Here is a 25,324-nt window from a genome sequence, read left to right on the forward strand (position 1 = left end):
TTGCATTTTATATATAGATAGATATATATAGAATGTCATTCTAAGTGTATTTTGTTACCAATATTTATATATTAATAACAAAATACAGTTAGAATGAAATTACATATGAATATATAATTTATATTAAATTTTGGTTCAATATTTTATATATAAATGGTATTTTATTTATTTATTATTGTAATTATACGTATTTATATATATATATATATATATATATATATATATATATATATATAATATATGTGTATATATCTATATATATATATATATATATATATATATATATAATATATGTATATTATATATATGTAACGTCATTCTAAGTGTATTTTAATACTAATATATGTACTTATATTAGTATTAAAATACACTATGTATGACGTTAAATATATATAATATACATATATTATATATTTATAAATATATTTATTTTTATTTTTTAACATGTATAATTTTTTTTTTATAGATCCCACCAGCAGGGGGACTGTCTGACATTTCAGACAGTCCCCCTGCTGGCAGATCCACAGCCACCTATATGGGGCCATGTGATCGCTGGGTAACAGCATATAAATGTAATAATATACAGAGTTCCTGGGTAACAGCATATACATGTAATAATACACAGAATTCCTGGGTAACAGCATATACATGTAATAATATACAGAGTTACTGGGTAACAGCATATACATGTAATAATATACAGAGTTCCTGGGTAACAGCATATAAATGTAATAATATACAGAATTCCTGGGTAACAGCATAAAATGTAATAATATACAGAGTTACTGTGTAACAGCATATACATGTTATAATATACAGAGCTCCTGGGTAACAGCATATACATGTAATAATATTCAGAATTCCTGGGTAACAGCATATACATGTAATAATATACAGAGTATCTGGGTAACAGCATATACATGTAATAATATACAGAGTTACTGGGTAACAGCATATACATGTAATAATATACAGAGTATCTGGGTAACAGCATATACATGTAATAATATACAGAGTTCCTGGGTAACAGCATATACATGTAATAATATACAGAGTATCTGGGTAACAGCATATACATGTAATAATATACAGAGTTACTGTGTAACAGCATATACATGTAATAATATACAGAGTTCCTGGGTAACAGCATATACATGTAATAATATACAGAGTTCCTGGGTAACAGCATATACATGTAATAATATACAGAGTTCCTGGGTAACAGCATATACATGTAATAATATACAGAGTTCCTGGGTAACAGCATATACATGTAATAATATACAGAGTTCCTGGGTAACAGCATATAAATGTAATAATATACAGAATTCCTGGGTAACAGCATAAAATGTAATAATATACAGAGTTACTGTGTAACAGCATATACATGTTATAATATACAGAGCTCCTGGGTAACAGCATATACATGTAATAATATTCAGAATTCCTGGGTAACAGCATATACATGTAATAATATACAGAGTATCTGGGTAACAGCATATACATGTAATAATATACAGAGTTACTGGGTAACAGCATATACATGTAATAATATACAGAGTATCTGGGTAACAGCATATACATGTAATAATATACAGAGTTCCTGGGTAACAGCATATACATGTAATAATATACAGAGTATCTGGGTAACAGCATATACATGTAATAATATACAGAGTTACTGTGTAACAGCATATACATGTAATAATATACAGAGTTCCTGGGTAACAGCATATACATGTAATAATATACAGAGTTCCTGGGTAACAGCATATACATGTAATAATATACAGAGTTCCTGGGTAACAGCATATACATGTAATAATATACAGAGTATCTGGGTAACAGCATATACATGTAATAATACACAGAATTCCTGGGTAACAGAATACATGTAATAATATACAGAGTTCCTGGGTAACAGAATATACATGTAATAATATACAGAGTTCCTGGGTAACAGCATATACATGTAATAATATACAGAGTTCCTGGGTAACAGCATATACATGTAATAATATATACAGAGTTCCTGGGTAACAGCATATACATGTAATAATATACAGAATTCCTGGGTAACAGAATATACATGTAATAATATACAGAATTCCTGGGTAACAGAATATACATGTAATAATATATACAGAGTTCCTGGGTAACAGCATATACATGTAATAATATACAGAATTCCTGGGTAACAGAATATACATGTAATAATATACAGAGTTCCTGGGTAACAGCATATACATGTAATAATATATACAGAGTTCCTGGGTAACAGCATATACATGTAATAATATACAGAGTATCTGGGTAACAGCATATACATGTAATAATATACAGAATTCCTGGGTAACAGAATATACATGTAATAATATTCAGAATTCCTGGGTAACAGAATATACATGTAATAATATACAGAGTATCTGGGTAACAGCATATACATGTAATAATATACAGAGTTCCTGGGTAACAGCATATACATGTAATAATATATACAGAGTTCCTGGGTAACAGCATATACATGTAATAATATACAGAGTATCTGGGTAACAGCATATACATGTAATAATACACAGAATTCCTGGGTAACAGAATATACATGTAATAATATACAGAGTTCCTGGGTAACAGAATATACATGTAATAATATACAGAGTATCTGGGTAACAGCATATACATGTAATAATATACAGAGTTACTGTGTAACAGCATATACATGTAATAATATACAAAGTTCCTGGGTAACAGCATATACATGTAATAATATACAGAGTTCCTGGGTAACAGCATATACATGTAATAATATACAGAGTTCCTGGGTAACAGCATATACATGTAATAATATACAGAGTATCTGGGTAACAGCATATACATGTAATAATACACAGAATTCCTGGGTAACAGAATATACATGTAATAATATACAGAGTTCCTGGGTAACAGAATATACATGTAATAATATACAGAGTTCCTGGGTAACAGCATATACATGTAATAATATACAGAGTTCCTGGGTAACAGCATATACATGTAATAATATATACAGAGTTCCTGGGTAACAGCATATACATGTAATAATATACAGAATTCCTGGGTAACAGAATATACATGTAATAATATACAGAATTCCTGGGTAACAGAATATACATGTAATAATATTCAGAATTCCTGGGTAACAGAATATACATGTAATAATATACAGAGTATCTGGGTAACAGCATATACATGTAATAATATACAGAGTTCCTGGGTAACAGCATATAAATGTAATAATATACAGAATTCCTGGGTAACAGCATAAAATGTAATAATATACAGAGTTACTGTGTAACAGCATATACATGTTATAATATACAGAGCTCCTGGGTAACAGCATATACATGTAATAATATTCAGAATTCCTGGGTAACAGAATATACATGTAATAATATACAGAGTATCTGGGTAACAGCATATACATGTAATAATATACAGAGTTCCTGGGTAACAGCATATACATGTAATAATATATACAGAATTCCTGGGTAACAGAATATACATGTAATAATATACAGAGTTCCTGGGTAACAGAATATACATGTAATAATATACAGAGTATCTGGGTAACAGCATATACATGTAATAATATACAGAGTTACTGTGTAACAGCATATACATGTAATAATATACAGAGTTCCTGGGTAACAGCATATACATGTAATAATATACAGAGTTCCTGGGTAACAGCATATACATGTAATAATATACAGAGTTCCTGGGTAACAGCATATACATGTAATAATATACAGAATTCCTGGGTAACAGAATATACATGTAATAATATACAGAGTTCCTGGGTAACAGAATATACATGTAATAATATACAGAGTTCCTGGGTAACAGCATATACATGTAATAATATACAGAGTTCCTGGGTAACAGCATATACATGTAATAATATATACAGAGTTCCTGGGTAACAGCATATACATGTAATAATATACAGAATTCCTGGGTAACAGAATATACATGTAATAATATACAGAATTCCTGGGTAACAGAATATACATGTAATAATATACAGAGTATCTGGGTAACAGCATATACATGTAATAATATACAGAGTATCTGGGTAACAGCATATACATGTAATAATATATACAGAGTTCCTGGGTAACAGCATATACATGTAATAATATACAGAATTCCTGGGTAACAGAATATACATGTAATAATATTCAGAATTCCTGGGTAACAGAATATACATGTAATAATATACAGAGTATCTGGGTAACAGCATATACATGTAATAATATACAGAGTATCTGGGTAACAGCATATACATGTAATAATATACAGAATTCCTGGGTAACAGAATATACATGTAATAATATACAGAGTTCCTGGGTAACAGCATATACATGTAATAATATACAGAGTATCTGGGTAACAGCATATACATGTAATATTATACAGAATTCCTGGGTAACAGCATATACATGTAATAATATACAGAGTTCCTGGGTAACAGCATATACATGTAATAATATACAGAGTTCCTGGGTAACAGCATATACATGTAATAATATACAGAATTCCTGGGTAACAGAATATACATGTAATAATATTCAGAATTCCTGGGTAACAACATATACATGTAATAATATACAGAGTATCTGGGTAACAGCATATACATGTAATAATATACAGAGTTCCTGGGTAACAGCATATACATGTAATAATATACAGAATTCCTGGGTAACAGCATATACATGTAATAATATACAGAGTATCTGGATAACAGCATATACATGTAATAATATACAGAGTTACTGTGTAACAGCATATACATGTAATAATATACAGAGTTCCTGGGTAACAGCATATACATGTAATAATATACAGAGTTCCTGGGTAACAGCATATACATGTAATAATATATACAGAGTTCCTGGGTAACAGCATATACATGTAATAATATACAGAATTCCTGGGTAACAGAATATACATGTAATAATATTCAGAATTCCTGGGTAACAGAATATACATGTAATAATATACAGAGTATCTGGGTAACAGCATATACATGTAATAATATACAGAGTATCTGGGTAACAGCATATACATGTAATAATATACAGAATTCCTGGGTAACAGAATATACATGTAATAATATACAGAGTTCCTGGGTAACAGCATATACATGTAATAATATACAGAGTATCTGGGTAACAGCATATACATGTAATAATATACAGAATTCCTGGGTAACAGCATATACATGTAATAATATACAGAGTTCCTGGGTAACAGCATATACATGTAATAATATACAGAGTTCCTGGGTAACAGCATATACATGTAATAATATACAGAATTCCTGGGTAACAGAATATACATGTAATAATATTCAGAATTCCTGGGTAACAACATATACATGTAATAATATACAGAGTATCTGGGTAACAGCATATAGATGTAATAATATACAGAGTTCCTGGGTAACAGCATATACATGTAATAATATACAGAGTTCCTGGGTAACAGCATATACATGTAATAATATATACAGAGTTCCTGGGTAACAGCATATACATGTAATAATATACAGAGTTACTGTGTAACAGATTATACATGTAATAATATTCAGAATTCCTGGGTAACAACATATACATGTAATAATATACAGAGTATCTGGGTAACAGCATATACATGTAATAATATACAGAGTTCCTGGGTAACAGCATATACATGTAATAATATACAGAGTTCCTGGGTAACAGCATATACATGTAATAATATATACAGAGTTCCTGGGTAACAGCATATACATGTAATAATATACAGAGTTACTGTGTAACAGCACTCACCAGCAATATGCAAAACGTATAGGCTATCCAAATAACACAATATAACCTGCCATATGTATTAGATACTTGAGTAGCATTATACCAATCTGACAAATGTCGAAATGTCTCTGATTAACATAATAGTCGCTGATTAATGTGTAGTGAACTTAGTTGCCAAATATATTAAATACTAAAGTAACAGTATAACAGTAACACGCTCTATTACAATTATTCAAACAAATGACTGGTGTTATATCTTGTCCAACAGATAAATTTTACGGACACGGCCCACATAAGGTAATTCATTTAAATATATCAATGTTAAATGATTGTCAAAAGAAGAAGCTAATATATTTCTTATATACAATTTAGGATGGACATTTGGGCAGTTAGTCTTATTGTAGCTATCTGTACGCTCACTCTGCAGATTAATTCAGGTTACAGGTATAGTTCTATTAGTAGACACTTAGAAAAGTGTGTAGAAGAGATTACACTATCAGACTCTTATAGAACAGATTCACTCATAACATGGTCAATTTCAGACAAGGTTTTACCTCTTCCACATCTGAAGAGACTGTATTTGAGAGGCACGGAGCTTTATTTTAGAGTTTCTCTGAATCCAGTTGAAATGCCAGTTGCTTTTGGGAGACAGGACATTCTAAACCATTGTTGGTCCAACACATCATTCCATTCCACATGAAAAAAGAAAGGTTCTATCAGTAGGAATCCATCAGACTCTGTAAGATAAGTTCCTTGGCTCATATGCCTGAATACTAGTTTATGAGGGTCCATACCTGCACCAGCTCTTTAACCTGGACTGAAGTTCTGAAACATGGAGTTCCATATAACATTAGTCACATTCTGGCCTTAAAGGGACACAACTTAATGCATTTTGGCCTCATCAATATGCTATGTTTCTTGCATGCTCAAATCTTTATAGTTTATGCATAAAATAAATAAATGTTTAGCAGAATGCTGCACCATAAGCCTGACCCGTTACTCCGGAAAACAAAAGCTTGCTAGTTAAAAATATGCAAACAGTTCAGTCTCTTACAGTACTAAATCTGAACTACAAAGGAGCATGCATTAGAAGAAGAGGACACTCAGTAAGACATATAGTAAGAATATTACTACCTGTTTGTAGTTTCTCTGACTGTCTGCAACCAGGCTGTGAATTAAAAACAGCTCACTCACTGCAGTCTGGACTGAGGCTGGGTTCATACCTTTGATAAGGAAGTATTTTTCTGTAGTGTGGAGGCGTGGCCGAGAAGGCCGGCTTATGGTGCAGAATTCTGCAAAACATTTATTTGCTTTATACACAAGCTATAAGGATTGGAGCATGCAAAAAGTACAGGGTATCAATGAGGCCCAAAATTATCAAATTAATAGAGTTGTATTAGTATCCAAAGTGTCCCCTTAAGTCCCAAATCTCCAAATCCATATATTTTCATGATGCCAGAAACATACTCTGAGGATCAGCTTTTCAAATGATCACAATCTGTTGGAAAAAAAAATTTCAAATGAAGCCACCATTAACATCTATGGGAATGTTTGTACATAAATTATTTGAAAAACGTTTCTAACATTCTAACATATTGTGATCTTCCGAAAAGTCTATCAAAAAATATTAAATTCAGGCAGATGTCAGGTTTTTATAGTGTATATGTTAATATAAGTGCCCAGATACTTGAGAATGCCTGTTGAAACAGGAGACTTGTGAGACAATCGTAATTCAGAATCACAACATGAATCGAACATGTTCGGCATTGAGCTGTTTGGTTGGTACATGATTAGAGCCAGATCAGCCCAAATTCGACCAAATTGCAGTTTGGCCCAAAACAAATCACCAGTTCCAGACTGTACGTATGTCGAGGGTCCTATCTTTCCATCTTGGTGTATGAAACCAACATTGTGGACTATCACTGAGTATTTTATTCAACAGTTATTTTTAGTTTTTGTTTGTGTTTATATTATGTTTCTCTATTGAGTTTTTTTCATTTATTTTTATACCTTTTTTTTTTTTACTGCTATATGGTATGTTATTTCTATGATATGTTTCATTATCTCACCGATTTTTAGGGTTATGTAAAAATGTAGGATCTTTCAGGAATTGCACAGGAAATCACAAATTTTGTGGTCAAAATAGCCAAAGAGGAAACAATTTTCCAAGTTTGCTTTTTCTAGATTAATGTAGATCAATAAGCTATGTTGGGTAAATTGCTTTATTTTGCATGTTTCAGATATAAGTTGCCTGACAAAAAAATATCATGATTAAGTTATGGACTTAATAGTTATTGATTGCTGTTCATTGGTGACATCGAGGAACTTTAAACGGTATAGAGGATTTAAATGATCAATTCAAACATATAAAGCAGATCAGCACTTCTTATGTTATGAAAACTGGCATTTTTCTAAATTGACCTTGTTACTCCTCCCTGGATGCCAATCACATCATCGGTTCTGTTACTTCCTGGTTGGGTAGTTCAGCTAAACTTAAGGGAGAGCAATTGCTTAAAGTACCTGCCTTGCAAAGACTTCTCATTGAGCTGCATTGGGAAGTATGTGATTGGACAGCCACAGAAAGTCTGGGCGGGGTTAGATGGGGAGGGCTTGCAAATGCTGCAGACTAGAGATCTGCAGCTATTACAAGCCATGGTTTCTTATACCCCAAAGAAAACATGCAAATACAACTGCATGCATATTTTCTTTGTGAAGTATATCTATTAAATTGTTGTTTTGTTTTTCATTTCTGAGCAGGAGTTTGCTGGAAGACATCAGAAAGAGGATTGTAATTATTAAACAGCATTTCCCTATCCTGCTAAATACAAGTCTATGCAATTTGCAATTTTACACATCTTTGTTGATGGAACAGTGTGAAATGAAGGATAATCTGTTTTTTGTTTGTTTTTACTATAGTCTGTAGCCATTATACAAGCTGTAAGTTCTCGATGTAGCTCAGCTTTGAAACAGTAGTTGTCTGATGACATATTCTTACTGTGTTTTATTAATCTCCATTTTCTTTCAAACAGGATCTCTCACATCTCTGCAATGGTAGGGTATTCCTGCTACTTATTCACCGTTATTGATGAGGTTCACTCTGATCTTTCAACTGTAAATAATGGAAATAAAACACCACATAAATTTAATATATATATATGTATATATATATTATTCTTGCAAACAAAAATATATTTATATAAAATATATATTTTTTGTTTGGTAAAAAAAATAAAAAATACAAATACAAAAAATACAAAAATAAATAAATATATATATATATTGTTTTTTGCAAACAAAAATAAAAACATAATGCACTCCATTAATATAGGCACTCTTGGTAAATATTGGAAACACACCACGGATTTATCCAAAAATAAAATAAAAAAAATCTTTGTTAAATATCTGTATGGCACAGTTATTGGCACACCTATGAATTCATATGTGAAAAATATATTTGAAGTATTCCCATTGATATTTTACTGGGTGACTAGGAACAGGACATTGTTTGACCATAACTTCCTATTTCACAGGGGTATAAATATGATGCATCACATAGGCCAAATTCACGTAGTCATTTTATACAATGGGTAAGACCAAGGAATATAGCTGTGGTGTGCGGCAAAAGGTTGTTGAGCTTCACAAAATGGGAAGTGGCTATAAGAAAATAGCAAAAGTATTGAAAATGCCAATTTCCACCATTAGAATAATAATTATAATATTACTCTACATCACCACAAGTTGTTAGGAAGGGTTTCAAGGTAAAGGTTTCTACTCTCACCCAAAAGCAAACTCAAGTATCTTCAGTTAAAACTCTACTGAAATTTCAAATGGGATATGGTTCCATGATCAGATGAACCCAAAATAGAGCTTTTTGGCAATAAACACCAGAGGTGGGTTTGACACACACAGAGAAGTAGCCATATGGAAAAGTACTTCATGCCTATGGTCAAATATGTTGGTGGTTCTTTTAATGTTTTGAGACTGTTCTTCTGCCAGAGAACCTGGACATTTTGTTATCAACAGATATTAAATGAACTGCCTGACTGCCTCTGCTAGAAAGCTTAAAATGGGTCGATGGTTGGATCTTCAAACAGGACAATGATCCAAACATACATCAAAACACACACACATGGTTTACTGACCACAAAATGGTTCCTACATTGAACCCCATAGAAACCTGTGGAGTAAACTGAAGAGGAGAGCCCACCAGCATCAACCTCGAAATTTGAATGATCTTCAAAGATTCTGTATGGAGGAATGGTCTCATCTCTTGCCAAAAGTTCTCTAATCTCATCAGGCATTATAGGGGAAGACTCAGAACTGTTATCTTGGCAAAGATGGAGGTAACACAAAGTATTGACTAGAAGGGTGCCAATAATTGTGCCACATATATTTAACAAATATGTTTTTTTTTTTTTGGGGGGGGGGGTTGGGGGGACGACGACAAAAGGGAGATGGGTAAACATCTGCTGTGTTTGCAATTGATATACATGAGATGTCACCGATACATTTCAACAAATGTTTTAGTAATATTGATTTTGTACTGTAGCTACAATATGCCACAGCAAATATAAATTATTTATATTTTTTTCACACACCATTACATTTTATTATTAGTTTTTCATTTGTGGCTGGTTAGTACATGCCCTCCAACATTGTTGTTTTTTCAAATCTTTAGGATAATCTTTAGGATTAGTAAGAATCTAACAGTACTGTTTTCACATTCACAGGTCTGGTCCACTTGGCCACATACCAGAAATTATACATCTTTACGGATCGAAAAAGTGAGCAATGAAAATTGGAGCATAAAATATAAAACTGTTGTAAAATGTAATATGAGTTTATATCAAAACAGGAAAGTGATTGCTATTAACTACTTTGTCTTTTGTTTTTAGCTTGGTATAGTTACTTACAAAAATATTTCTAGTAAATGTACAGGTTTATTTTTTTTTTTCTTGAAACTGATGGTTCGTCAGAGGAAGAATTGTTATTTTTGAGAACATCGGTCTGTCAGCAGATCAGTATGTCTTAATTAAACCATTCTATTATGACATGATGGGTGGGTTTGGTTGGGATGCGGTAGAGAGGACTATAATAGAGATAAAAGTATCTTAATCTGCAAAGATATTAGAAAATGGCTCCAAAAGTTTGGAATCATCTGTCACAGATGGGATGTTGCCAAATAGAGGACAATGTGCTATAAAGCAATGTGATTGGTGAATGAGAAGGAGATATCTGGAATACCTTCCTTAATTAGCTTTTGAGAAGAAGTTGATGGAGCAAAAAGAGGGTAGTATGCCCACACTACTTTTTGTTGTTGGAAGAGACTAGGATTGCTCAATTACTCAATTCAGTTCCAATTGTGATGTTAATAGATTCTGGACATATTGTCTGTGTTTTAAGACAGACTTGAGACCTGATAATCTAATATTTATACAATTTACAAGTATGCATTGTCTGATATTAAAATGTTTTCGTACTGTGAAGAGCCTAGTTAATTGTATTTGTTTATAAAGAGAAGTTGAAGGATCTAGGAGTCGCATGCTCTATTTTCAGCAAGGCTTTCATCTTTTCTCATCCTTTATTAGTTGCTTCAATAAGCAGCAAGGGACTGAAAGTTATCTTAAAAAGGTTACTTCAACCTGTTGGAGTACCCTGGCATCGCTCCCCCCGCAATGGGGCAAACTGTTTTACAACAATTTGCACTCTTACCGAGTCCTGGTGGTGCCGGGTCTCCGATGTACGTGGGTTTATGACATCTGATATTTTAAAGAGATACAGAAGCCAGATGTCGATCCTGCCCCTCATTTACTGGCTGAGAGCATCAGCTGACTGATCTGCCAATGAATGCAATTCTGTGCATAGGAATATGCACAGAATTAACATTAACCAGCCCGGAACTCTTGTTCCGGGCTGGCTGATGATGCCCCATGATGCTGCCAGAGATTGAGATACAACTCAAGCAGTCAAGGGGTTAAACATTGTATGTGCAGCACTTTTCAGAGAAATACTGTACATCCACAGGATTTTTTTTACTAAAGTCAGAATTCAAAGTGCATTCAAAGAACATTTCAAATTTAAGGCCAAGAGTAGCCACACTGGAAGCATAGATGACTAAGAGAATTTTCCTAGTTCAGCTATTTTAACCTTACATTCGAAATTCACTTTGAAATCTCACTTTAGTGAATAACCCTGATGGACTCCAGGTACAATGACCACTTCTATCCCTGAAGTGGTCATGGTGCTTGGAGTAACCCTTTAAGTCTTGTCTTCTAAAAACTACAGATGCAACACTATGATTGTGCTTTAATATCCATCCTTGTTCCTTGCTAGAAGACTCTCTGTTCTCTACAGCCTTCCACAATCTCACCTCTTCCCCTGCGCTCTCTGGAGCAGTGTCCATTTCTGGAATCTCGATAGACGTGATATTGATCCTCAGCTTCTTGTTACTTTTCAAATTAATATAAGGAAAAAAAAAATCACATCATATACCAGAGTCATAGTGAGTATCTAAATATAAAAACCATATGGTGATCTACCTAAGGCACCAACTACAGGAAATGGGCAAAGGCTCGTACCAGGTCTCAGTGTGCATGGCAGGCCAGCATGTCCTACGTGAAACATGTTTTCCCATGGTTGCACTGGACTTTTCAGTTGAAAGAATGTCTTTACTAACACGGTATCAATGCTATCTTTGTCAGGACATAGTTATGTAATGTGGTCTGCACATATTGCAAACATCTTTTCCATGTTGATTCCACAATGAATAGACATGTCTTCTTAAGGCCATTTATATCAGCTCATGGATCTTTCCTGGAAAAGATAGAATATGCACAGACACTCATTATCAACGTGTGTTTTCTGATGAGTATAATCACATTTCAACATGCTAATGTTGTGCTAAGTAAATCCTTTAAAAAAATGGACTTTTTAAAAAAATAAAACATTCTGCTGCCATGCAATAATTTGTTGAAGATAAGATACCACCACCAACCAATGTAAGTCACACCAGAAATGACCACATCCCACCAGTACAATCAGACTGGAACCGTGTTGGCCATTTTCTGACCAGCACCAAGCAGTCCCAGAGTAGAACTGATCACCAGAGTGCTGTATTACTTTAAACTCAGTCAGCATGCATGTACTTCTTTGCAATAGCTGTGTATTAGGTGTGCATAATGTATTGGTATTGAAAACAATGTTTCTTTCTCTTTTATAGAATTGTTGAGTTTATTTTTTACTTTGTAAAAGGGTGGAGTATTTCCACAGTTATGAACATGCGGAACTACAGTTCTTTGACATTCTCTTGGGGATAGTACAGTCTTCGAGCATCACGGAGAATGGTAGTCTCAATATCTGGTGTCAGAATCCACATAATGTCCTCCACAGGGTATTATAAAGTTTACCCCAGTAAAATTCCATAGAAATATGTGGGAGTATTGAAAATGACACAGGAGGAATGATATTGGGAATGACACAGGAGGAATAATATTGGGAAAGACACAAAAGGGTGATAAGAAAATCCTCATGGATGGGTAAAGACATTGAGGGATGATTGATGGGTTGAATAAAGCTGGTTTGGGATTTGTAATTAGGAACATAAGACTAGAGTTGACAAGTGAACTCAGGAAGTTCTATGTGATCCTTACATGATCCTTACAAAGTTCTATGTGATCCTTACAAAGCTCTACTTGTGAGCGTACATTTTATATTCTTTGGCACTTTATGAAGCCCATAGTTATAATATTGCACTATTAGCACTTTGTTGTCTGTCATTACATTAACCCAGTATACTAAATAGTACACTATCAGTATTCCTCTCTCTCTCTCTTCTATGCAATATACACCCAATAAAGACAGAATAGACTGCAAAATAACTCAGGCCATTAGAAGAATTTCTGTATTTTATTCTTTATTTCATTTTATTTTACTTTTTTTTTACACTATATATGTTTTATATATTCTATATTTATAGTATCTACTCTGTGTTCCCTGTCTTTTATCCAAAAATGTGTTTTCTAAGTCTTTTTTTTACTCTATTGGGATAGAGTATGGACAGATAAATTAAACTGAGTGGGGGGACAAATATAGAGATAGGGGCTTTAGGATAACAAAGGGGCAGGGCAGGATGGTGAAGGAGCAACATTGTTAGAGGACCCGAGAGGGTCCAGTAAGTAAGATGTATCAATCTGGTGATTTTCTGCCACAGTCTTTACTGATATTAATCTGTACATGTTTATGTTAATGCATGCACATGGGTGTAATAAGAACTCTTCCTACTAGGCTGTAATCACTGTATCATTTCTGGGAAGAGTCATTAAAGTTTTGATGCACTAGAGACTCAATCTGCGGCAACATAAATTCTTTGAATGAAAACAGGAAAGTTCTACGTTCATTTAGTCTCTGGGCCAATAGATACGAATAACGCCCCCATATCAGGAAACTCGCACATAAATGTGAAATACAGGATGTTCAGTGCTCGGACACATTTATTTAGCCAGAACTCAGTCTCTTAAATGGCTTTCAATGTGTAGCTTTTTCAAGGATAGATTCTTTTACACCATTGTTGCTGTCAAGAGGGTATTATTAGGACTTCTGTAAAATCCACTTAGAAAGCAGACCACCTGTGTTTCTTCCTGTTTGTCACAATTGTGTGTCTGTCCTTGACGTAGTTTGTGTTCATACTGTTTTTCTACATTCATCTGTTTTTGGGCTTATTACTGCCCTTAATATGTCTTTATAATATGTAACATAATTAAGGGTCATGTTGGTAGCTCATGCACATTCTTGATCTGTGTAGCTCCAGGTACTGCTCTATCTGTGAGTTTTAAGCATTCTAATGCTATGTACAGGTTTTAGGCATTCTAATTGCACTGTGCATGTTTTAGATACTCTAATGCTGTGTGTATGTTCTAGGCATTCTAATGCAGTGTGCATGTTTTAGATACTCTAATGCTGTGTGTATGTTCTAGGCATTCTAATGCAGTGTGAATGTTTTAGATACTCTAATGCTGTTTGCATATTTTAGATACTCTAGTGATGTGTGTGTTCCAGGCATTTTGATGCTATATATGTTTTCTAGGCATTCAAAAGCTGTGTGTATGTTCTAGGTATACTAATGATGTGTGCGTGTTTTAGGCATTCTGATTATGTGTGTGTGTGTTCTAGGCATTCTAATGATGTGTGCGTGTTCTAGGTATTCTAATGATGTGTGTGTGTTCTTGGCATTCTGATGATGTGTGCATGTTCTAGGCATTCTAATGATGTATGTGTGTTCTAGGTATTCTAAAGCTTGATGCATGTTCTAGGTATTCTAATGATGTGTGTGTTCTAGGTAGTCTAAAGCTCGATGCATGTTCTAGGTATTGTAATGACGTGTGCGTGTTCTGGGCATTCCAATGATGTGTGCATGTGTTCTAGGTATTCTAATGATGTGTGTGTTCTAGGCATTCTGATTATGTGCGCATGTTCTAGGTATTCTATTGATGTGTGTGTGTTCTAGGCATTCTATTGATGTATGTGTGTTCTAGGTAGTCTAAAGCTTGATGCATGTTCTAGGTATTGTAATGACGTGTGCGTGTTCTAGGCATTCCAATGATGTGTGTGTGTGTTCTAGGTATTCTAATGATGTGTGTGTGTTCTAGGCATTCTATTGATGTATGTGTGTTCTAGGTATTCTAAAGCTCGATGCGTGTTCTAGGAATTCTAATGATGTGTGCATGTTCTCGGTATTCTAATGATGTATGTGTGTTCTACGCATTCTGATGCTATATGTGTTTTCTAGGCATTCTAAAGCTGTGTGTGTGTTCTGGGTATTCTAATGATGTTTGTGTGTTCTAGGCAGTCTAATGATGTGTGCATGTTCTAGGCATTCTAATGATAAGTGTGTGTTCTAGCCATTCTTGTGCTACATGTGTGTTCTAGGCATTCTAATACTCCACTTATGTTTTCTGTATTCTAGTTCTGTATGTTTGGTGCACTCTGACACTCAGTGTACAGAACTCTATGTACAGAAGTGGGGTACCTCTTTACCTCCTTAATCTCCATATGTATTTGTGGCTTGTGCACCGTATTGCTGTTTGTATCGTGTGCATTTCTATCCTGTATGCTTGCTCTCTTTTTGGTGTATCTTGTGAATTCCACCTAGTGTACACTCTGTGTTCATGTCATGTATGTTTGCATTCTGCAGTCTACTGCTCTTGCTCATGCCATAACATTCTATTGTTCCATCTATCCTGTGCATTGTAGGGATTTGAATCTATTCTGTGCAATCTAGTGATGCGTGTACAATGTTGTCTGTCCCATGTGCTCTATCCATTTGTGTTCACTATATTCTACTCCTGAATATTTGTCCTTTTCTTTTTGAGTGTACTCTGGACACTCTAGTCCTAAATGTTTGTAAATATGCGTGTGCGCAAACTGTACTCAGGAATACGGTGTCTCATCCTGTTTTCTTTTTTCTTTTAAATATTTATAAATAATCAGCCCCTTGAAGTTAACACTGCTATTAACATTGTTTTTTGTGTACTTGCCTTTACAGAACATAGACAGTGATTCCCCCAAATGACTCAACTCCCACTACAAGCTCTACAGAAATTGGCAACATTTTCTCTAATAAAAAAGGAAGTGATGAATTATATATCCCCCCTAACCTGCACCCTCTCACGCTACAACATGCTCATTCAACAGGGAGCTGAACTGTGTACAGACAACAATCATCGCATGACAGTCTCTCTCCCTGCTGTAAGAACGCTTCTACTGAAAGCCTAGCTCAACTATCACGCTGTCTCTAATGTGATAATAACATTCAAATCGAGCTGTATGATTCACATAATTAGAATTGCTTATACGCACCACAACACTTTCCTTGGATAAAGTAAATCTCTGAAATGTTGCTCTTTGTGTTTTTTACAATGCGCTCTAATATAAATGTAATAAAAGTGTAAAATGGATTACAGTGTAGCTAGACATTTGTTATAATTGCAAATTTATTACAATGACTACACGCTGCTTCAAGTGTTGGTGGCAGACAGTGATAGATATGCAGTGGAAAGCCAGGAAAAAAACACGCAGTTTCATTTGACACTCTGAGCACCACAACCACTACTCGTTTCTCTTGGGAGCTAGGAATTGGCACCGTAAGATGTACATTTAAAATCATAGATATTTTGATGATTCTCTGGGTTCCAGGCTCTGCCCCTTTTCCTACTGATGTCATCGGGTTGTCTATCTTCCCCAATTTAGCTGTCCAAATATTTTAATGATGTGAACCCAAAATATAACAATGTACCGTTACTCAATAAATTGGAATTGTGATCACTGAAAAAAAAATTATTGAAGTACTGGACCCTACTCTTAAGTTTTGGACTTCTCATTGATTTTAACGAAACCTGATTAATTCTGTACCCTCTGTCTGAATAAAACTTTCCCTCCTCGCTTTTCTTGTAGATCTGTTACGAGTAACGCACCATAACTACTACATAACTTTGACAATAAGTTATTTGGATAAGTTGCTTGGGGTTACCCTTTAAGGTCCTTTAAAAATATAGTTGGATTAGTTTTATAAAACTAATAAAGCCTCCAATGTGTCAAATCCAAAGGACTTAAAGCGACAGTAGCAACTCTATACACTCCTGTGGGAAAACCCTCCTCTCCACACACCACATTTTAACAATAAATAATAGTGGTACAAGTGATAAAACCTATAACCTGAGTGGAGCGCTAAATAGAAAACATCCAAAAAGTTTGTTACTATTTAATACTGGATAAAAAATAGGCATACTAGGTTACATAAAAAGAAAGAAAGAACATATATATTGCAGATGGTAATTCCAAGTGTGGGAATATAAATAAAAATGTAACCACTCACATGTATCAGAGCCTAACTATCTTGGCTCTGTAAAAACATCTTTGTGCTTTTTGGGCAGCACCACAACTCTCCTTCAGTCTGTAGTAACACTCAAAATTGGAGAAAGAAACAAAAAAGAAGACCAATGTGCAAAATGTAAAGCAACCTTCTTTGGGAGATAATAGGTATTGAGCTCACTTTTTACAGAGCCTTAGGAATTTGGCTCAGAGGGTTCCAGGAAGAGTGCAGATTTTTGGGGGTATGGCACAGCCCTAATGAAGACATCTGGATATCCAGAGGACTTTATATGTGCTAAGTACAATTTATTAGCTTAAAAAGCAAACTTGCGGGGCGGAGCCGAATGCTGACCAAGATGGCTGCGTGAGACTGGAGCTCCGCGGCAGGCAGACATAAAATCAGTGCCCAACTCATTACTCACCCGCACAACTTGTCAGCTCCTGTGGGCACCAATATCGCACCACAAAGATAAAGGATAAGGAGACTGGGTGTCCTCCTTCACAGCTAAAAATTTACATAAACAGCCGCGATCCAAACAGGCCTCCAAGATGGCGACGTTGAGTCCGGAGACAGTCAGGACTCGAGCTCCTTCCAGCCTCCCTCACAAGATGACAAGGGACACATAACACCGTCCATTCTACAAAAAATGCTGGATGCCCAATCCAAGCAACTAATTACCCAATCTCAAACCTCACTTGCGGAGCTGAAACAAGAAATCTGCGATATTGGTGACCGGACTGCTATTTTTGAAACCAAGATGGACCAACAGGTGACCACTCACAACTCCTTACTTGTCAAGGTCCAACAGATGGAGAAAAACATATCCTCCCACGATGCCACGGTCCCACCAGGATACCAGAAGCAGTGTTGGTGGGGGATCTACAGGCATCTGCTACAGGCCTCTTCCAAGTGCTCTGCCCAGACGTACCGGTTGCAATGCTCCTCCTAGACCGTATCCACAGAGTGGCCAAAGCACGCACAGCACCAGCCTCAGTGCCCAGAGCCGTCTTGCTCCGAGCCCATTATCACCACATAAAAGAGGAGATACTTAGAGCACGCATGGGCACAAAATCTCTAGTGACAGTGTACCAAGACATACACATTTTTTGCAAATATATCTCCGGCCGACAGCAAAGAGGTCTTTCACCTCTGTGACAACCACGCTGCGGAAGCATCAAATCCCTTTAAGGTGGGGATTCCCCATCCGGCTCTTAATAACCCACACCGGGCAGACAACCTTGATACTAACTCCGGAGGAAGGCCTACAGCTCCTGAAGAAATGGGATATTCAACCAGCAATGACGCCTAGAGTATCTGCCGAACTCAACTCGCTCTCACCAGAATGGAAGAGAACAAGACGCTAGACTTACACATGGAACTAACTTGTAAATAGTTATATACAGCTACTACACACTCTCTGATCCACTGCAGAATTTGCTTCACATAACAGCCCTCGGACAAAGACAACTTACGGGCTATACAGGCTTTACTGAGATCAAGGCAATGCAGAGGGGGCCCACTGCTGAGATACTGTACAAGAACTTCTCTACGTACTGCAACATACACATAGAGGTAAAGCTCACATGGGGAAGGAAACTGTGGCGAAAGTGACCTCGCCACTGGTTTTTGGAGGGGCCCGTTTGCCCGCCTCCTACCTTCTGACTATGGCCCCTGGGAGATTGTGCCCTTTAACAACAGTCTTGGGGCTTATGGACTTCTATTGGACTGTGTATGTCCCTTGCTAAACTTTAACCCCATGGTGATTTTATTCTGTTCGTGGATCTGAACGCTGTTCGGATATATTGAGCGCTCAGATGCAAGCTATCTGGGGATAAGTTGAATGTGGGGGTTCTATTCAGTATAATAGGAATTATGTATTTTTATGTGTTTTTACTGTTGTTGTGAATAAAGATATTTTCTGTATGCTGGAGATAATTGGCTTACCACACCCAAGCCATGCTTGCAGTCGGTCAAAAAGGGACTACCTTTTGAACCACTGGACCAATTTGTATGATTTTGACATATGTTTGTATTTTGGAGTATTCTGAAAATGTACATTTTATGTTAATGTGATGTATACGTTTAAAGTTATGAATATTGTGTAAAACTGTGTATTTTCCTGCCTGTGATAATTACGCTAGCCCATTGTGTTCAGTAATTATATCACAGGCAGAGGGGAGGATTTTGCTGTAATGACTGGGTGTGTCAGACATTGTTGTATTGTTTTGATTGGTTTGTGTCCTTTGTGTGCCAGTGTTCCATGAGGTCCAGGGGGTGTGCCTCTGGCCTGATGAATTGTATAAATTGTGAGTGCTTGCTTCCATTAAACAGTTCTACTTCACCCTCAATTTGGAGTGCTGTCTCTTATTGGGGAAATCTGCTACAAGGGATTGCTATGCTAGTCATACTCTCTTGCTCTATCACTACTAAGCTCTTGTAAGAGCTTGTTCGGGTCTTGCTCTCTGACCGAGTCTATGGTGGTTATTGTGCCTACTGGAGTGCTAGGAGCATCCTTCAACGGAGGTACCCAGTCGGGGTGCCAGGTGATCCGTTACAGAAACCATATCAGAGTCTATAATGCCAAAGCTGGCACGCGTAGGGACTACCCATAGCTCACCCGCTCTCAGCCAGTCAATACGCTATAGCTGGGATAGAGCTCACAAATGCACAAACTCACGTTGCAGGTACATGGATCCCAGCGACATTGGACCTAGCTATTATAGACATACTACAAGAATTCCTGACAGCGATATCTGGCAGGTGTAACTTTACATTCTTATGGTGCTCCCTCTGGGAGGGGTTCCAGACACCAACAGGGCCACGGAGGCACATGTTGTTAGGTGTTAACTGACCGCAGGTCCTCATCTCTTTTTACAAGCATTTTTGCCAAGGTAAAGGTATGGTCTGAGACCACGACGGGGCTCTAGCTTGTACGCTCTCGGGCATAACCTCCTTAGAGTGAGGAATGGGGCCATACTTTAGCTATATACACAACACTTTCAATCCTGTCCCCCCAACGCCTAGCAGGCACTAGCTCAGATACTCCCACAGAGTGATATGGGTACCACCCCCCCCAGGGATGGATAAAAAAACAAAGTTGAGCAGCCATGAGGTCCCTCCTAGAGCCACCTGTGATGCCCCTTGTGTAAAATACAGCAATGACTGGGGGGGAATCCTGCAGAGAGACTTATACCCCAGGGAGCAAAGACAAAGAAGAGTATGCCACAAAAGTGACAGCATTCTAAGCTATACTGTACTTTCTTCTGTTTTGTTTTAATTTGTGATGTTATGTGAATCAAAGTTCAATTATCCTGCATGATTTCAAGTTGGGACAGTTGGGACAGATTAAATGTACAGATGCGCCTGTGCGGGGTGTGGCAGGCCATACTATCCCACCCCAACAGTACACCTCGACCCCCACACGGAACTGGGTGTCACACCCTGTACAGTCAAATCCAAAACTCATTTGCCGGAGGGCGAAAATGGCTGGCTCTGGGGGGAACAGCCACACGTTACCTAGAGACGCAGTTCTTTACGGCTACTGCCTTCTCTATAACAATCTTTCTTCACTATTCTCCTGTTTAAAAGATACACAAGCACCCACTGTCAGGATCGGGACAGGGATCCAACACGCAGAGTACAAAGAGTGGAAAGGTACGTATACCGGGCCTTAGAATGGCCGGACTAACGTACCGAGAGTAATAGAGAATAGTCAGAGACAAGCCGAGGTCGAGGGAACGAGAAGACAGAAAAGCGAGAGACAAGCCGGGTCAAGGGATAACAGAGAAGAGCAGGGTAGTACAACAAGCCGAGTCAAAACCAATAGAGCAAACTAGAATACCAGAGCACTGAGTGACTAGACAAGCTAGAACCACGACAGGGCAATGAGCTGAAGTGAGAAGTAAGCTTAAATACCCTGGCTCTGGATGGTAATCACGCCTCTGACAAGTACCGATTGGATATCGGACACTTGAGTGACAGGTCGCTCGTGATAGCGTCATGACGTCACGTATTGAGCGTCCCGCTAGAAAAGGATGTGGATTCCTCGCGGTCGATGTTTAAGTGACTGGATGAACCGCGAGGAACGAAGGAAACAGCTCGTTTGGACGGATAAACTACTAAGTCTCTACCTCTTTTAGAGGTAGAGGCCTCAGGTACCCTGACAGTACCCCCCCTCTCAGATACGCCCACCGGGCGGAAGGAACCGGGACGAGATGGGAAGTGGAGGTGAAATGCTCTGCGAAGGCGAGAAGCATGAACGTCCTCCTGAGGTAGCCAACTCCTCTCCTCAGGACCATATCCCTTCCAGTTGACCAGATATTGCAATTTTCCCCTTGAAATTCTGGAATCAATGATGGAGCTGACCTCGTACTCCTCCCGACCCTCCACCTGAACAGGACGAGGTGAGGAAACCTTAGAGGAGAATTTGTTGCAAATAAGAGGTTTCAACAAGGAGACATGAAAAGAGTTAGGAATGCGTAAGGCAGGTGGCAGAGCAAGGCGATACGCAACCGGGTTGATACGAGTGAGAACCCTGTAAGGACCTATGTAGCGAGGAGCAAATTTCATAGATGGAACTTTCAGGCGAATATTCTTAGTGCTCAGCCACACCCTATCGCCAGGAACAAAGACCGGAGCCGCTCTTCTATGCTTGTCAGCGTGTCTCTTGAACAACGAGGAATTATGTAACAGAATTTGCCGAGTCTGATCCCATAATTTCTTCAGGTTGGCGACATGATCATCAACCGACGGTATCCCCTGAGAAGAGGAAACCGAAGGAAAAATTGAAGGATGAAAGCCATAGTTCATGAAGAAAGGGCTAGAGCGAGTTGAATCACAAACAAGGTTATTGTGTGCGAACTCCGCCCAAGGAATCAAACCGACCCAATCGTCCTGGTGTTCGGAAACAAAGCAACGTAGATACTGCTCAATCTTTTGATTGGTGCGTTCAGCAGCTCCGTTAGACTGAGGGTGATAGGCAGAGGAGAAGTTCAATTTGATTCCCATTTGGGAACAAAAGGATCTCCAGAAACGTGAGACAAATTGAGAACCTCTATCAGAAACAATCTCCGAAGGAATCCCATGTAGGCGAAAAACTTCTCTCGCAAAAATCTCTGCCAATTCAGGAGAAGTCGGAAGTTTAGGTAATGGCACGAAATGGGCCATCTTTGTAAATCTATCCACCACCGTGAGAATAACAGTCTGTCTCTTGGAAGCAGGCAAATCTACGATAAAGTCTATGGACAGGCAGGACCAAGGTTTCTCAGGAATGTCCAAGGGGTGTAACAGACCACAAGGAGATGTATGAGGTTGTTTAGTCTTAGCACAAGTCTCACAAGCTGCGACGAACTCCTCAATATCTTTTCGTAGTGAAGACCACCAGAAATCCTTGGATATCAGAGAGTATGTCTTGCGAATACCAGGATGGCCAGCTACTTTACTTTCGTGAAAACATTGTAAGAGCTCCAGTTGGAGTTCAGGGGGGACAAAGTTTCTTCCCTCAGGAGTGTTTCCGGGTGCCAGATGTTGTGACTTCAAGATCTGGTCAAGTAGCGGAGAATGGATTTTGAGACTGGTATTAGCAATAATATTGCATTTGGGTACAATGGAGGACAAAAGTGGTTCAACTGAAGCAGAAGGCTCATATTGGCGAGATAGCGCATCGGCTTTAGAATTTTTTGACCCAGGTCTGTAAGTCAGAACGTAATTGAAATGGGTAAGAAATAACGACCAACGAGCCTGCCTGGAGGACAAACGCTTGGCCTCTCCGATATAAGACAAATTTTTGTGGTCCGTTAGAATGGTAACAGGATGTAATGTACCTTCCAATAAATGTCTCCACTCTTTCAAAGCCTTGATAACCGCTAGTAATTCTCTGTCACCAATGTCATATCTGCTCTCTGTACCAGACAATTTTTTAGAGAAAAATCCACATGGATGTAATGGTTTATCAACACCCAACCTTTGAGATAGAACAGCACCTAAACCAGTCTCTGATGCGTCTACCTCAAGTAGAAAAGGCAGAGAAGTGTCGGGGTGAACTAAAATTGGAGCGGAAGCGAAAAGTTCCTTGAGAGTTTTGAACGCAAGAAGAGCTTCAGTAGTCCAATTCTTAGTATCAGCCCCCTGTTTGGTCATATTGGTGATAGGTGCGATAATTGAAGAATAACCCTTAATAAAGCGCCTATAATAATTAGAAAAACCAATAAATCTCTGTACGGCTTTAAGACCTTTGGGTAAAGGCCACTCTAGAATGGACTGGAGCTTATCCGGGTCCATCTTAAATCCCTCCCCCGAGATCACATAGCCGAGAAAGGTTACCTGGGTTTGATCAAAGCTACATTTCTCCAACTTGCAGTATAAGCCATGCTGGAGAAGCTTGTGCAAAACCCTCCTGACTTGCTTGTGATGAGTCTCAATCTCACTAGAATGTATGAGTATATCATCTAGGTATACAATGACGCAATCCTGCTGAAATTCCCTAAGAATCTCATTTATCAGATCCTGGAATACAGCTGGTGCATTGCATAACCCAAAAGGCATGACAGTATATTCATAGTGGCCATATCGAGTATTGAATGCCGTCATCCACTCATGTCCCTGCTGGATTCTCACCAAGTTATATGCCCCTCTGAGATCTAACTTGGTGAAAATTGTAGAGCCCTTCAAACGATCGAAGAGTTCGGTGATCAAGGGAATCGGGTAGGCATTCTTAATGGTTATCTTATTTAGGCCTCGATAATCAATACAAGGTCTTAAAGAACCATCCTTCTTTTTAACAAAAAAAAATCCAGCCCCGGCAGGAGAGGAGGACCTCCTAATGAATCCCTTGTCTAAATTTTCGTGAATATACTCCTCTAGAACTGAGTTCTCTTTCGTAGATAACGGGTATACATGACCTCTGGGCGGCATGGTACCAGGGAGTAGGTTAATTTTGCAATCAAAGGACCTGTGTGGGGGTAAGGTATCGGCTTTCTTTTTGTCAAACACTGCCTTTAAATCTATATACTGAGACGGAATTTGTGTCTCTGTAGGATTGTCAGAGTTAGTCGCGGTGTTGGTTAAGCAGAGAGGTGAGACCTTCCGCAAGCATTTCTCTTGACAATTCTGTCCCCATGAAACTATCTCCCCTGACTCCCAATTAATAATAGGGTTATGTCTCCTCAACCAGGAGTACCCCAAAACTATGGGAATAGACGGAGACGAAATGAGCAGTAAGGATATGTCCTCTCTATGTAGGATGCCAGCAGTTAAGTTAATCGGTATGGTCTCACGGAAAATGACAGGCTCAAGTAACGGTCTACCATCGATGGCCTCAACAGCCAGTGGTGTCTCTTTTAACTGGGATGGAATAGCATGCTTGGCAGCAAAACCCTGATCTATAAAACTCTCAGCAGCTCCAGAATCGATTAGTGCCATAGTCTTGACTACTCCCTTTTCCCACTTTAAAGAAACGGGTAACAGAAGCCTGAACTCTTTGTAGTTGTGAATAGAGGACAAAGTAGAAACACCCAAGGCCTGTCCTCTAGAGAAACTTAGGTGCGAGCGTTTCCCGAACGATTAGGACAATTTAGGCGTAAATGACCTCTGACTCCACAATACATACATAAACCCTCCCTTCTTCTGT

The 25,324-nt window shown here is 37.7% G+C and overlaps 1 long non-coding RNA gene across 1 annotated transcript; it reads left to right on the top strand.

Moving 5' to 3' along the window:
- The first annotated feature begins 8,858 nt into the window (after nt 1-8,858).
- On the top strand, nt 8,859-16,783 carry LOC134578765 (uncharacterized). Its single transcript, XR_010086126.1, has 3 exons — nt 8,859-8,882; nt 10,562-10,615; nt 16,372-16,783. It is a non-coding gene; the product is annotated as an uncharacterized LOC134578765 (long non-coding RNA).
- The last annotated feature ends 8,541 nt before the right edge of the window (nt 16,784-25,324 follow it).

Source organism: Pelobates fuscus, chromosome 12, assembly GCF_036172605.1.
Source record: "Pelobates fuscus isolate aPelFus1 chromosome 12, aPelFus1.pri, whole genome shotgun sequence".
NCBI lineage: Eukaryota > Metazoa > Chordata > Amphibia > Anura > Pelobatidae > Pelobates > Pelobates fuscus.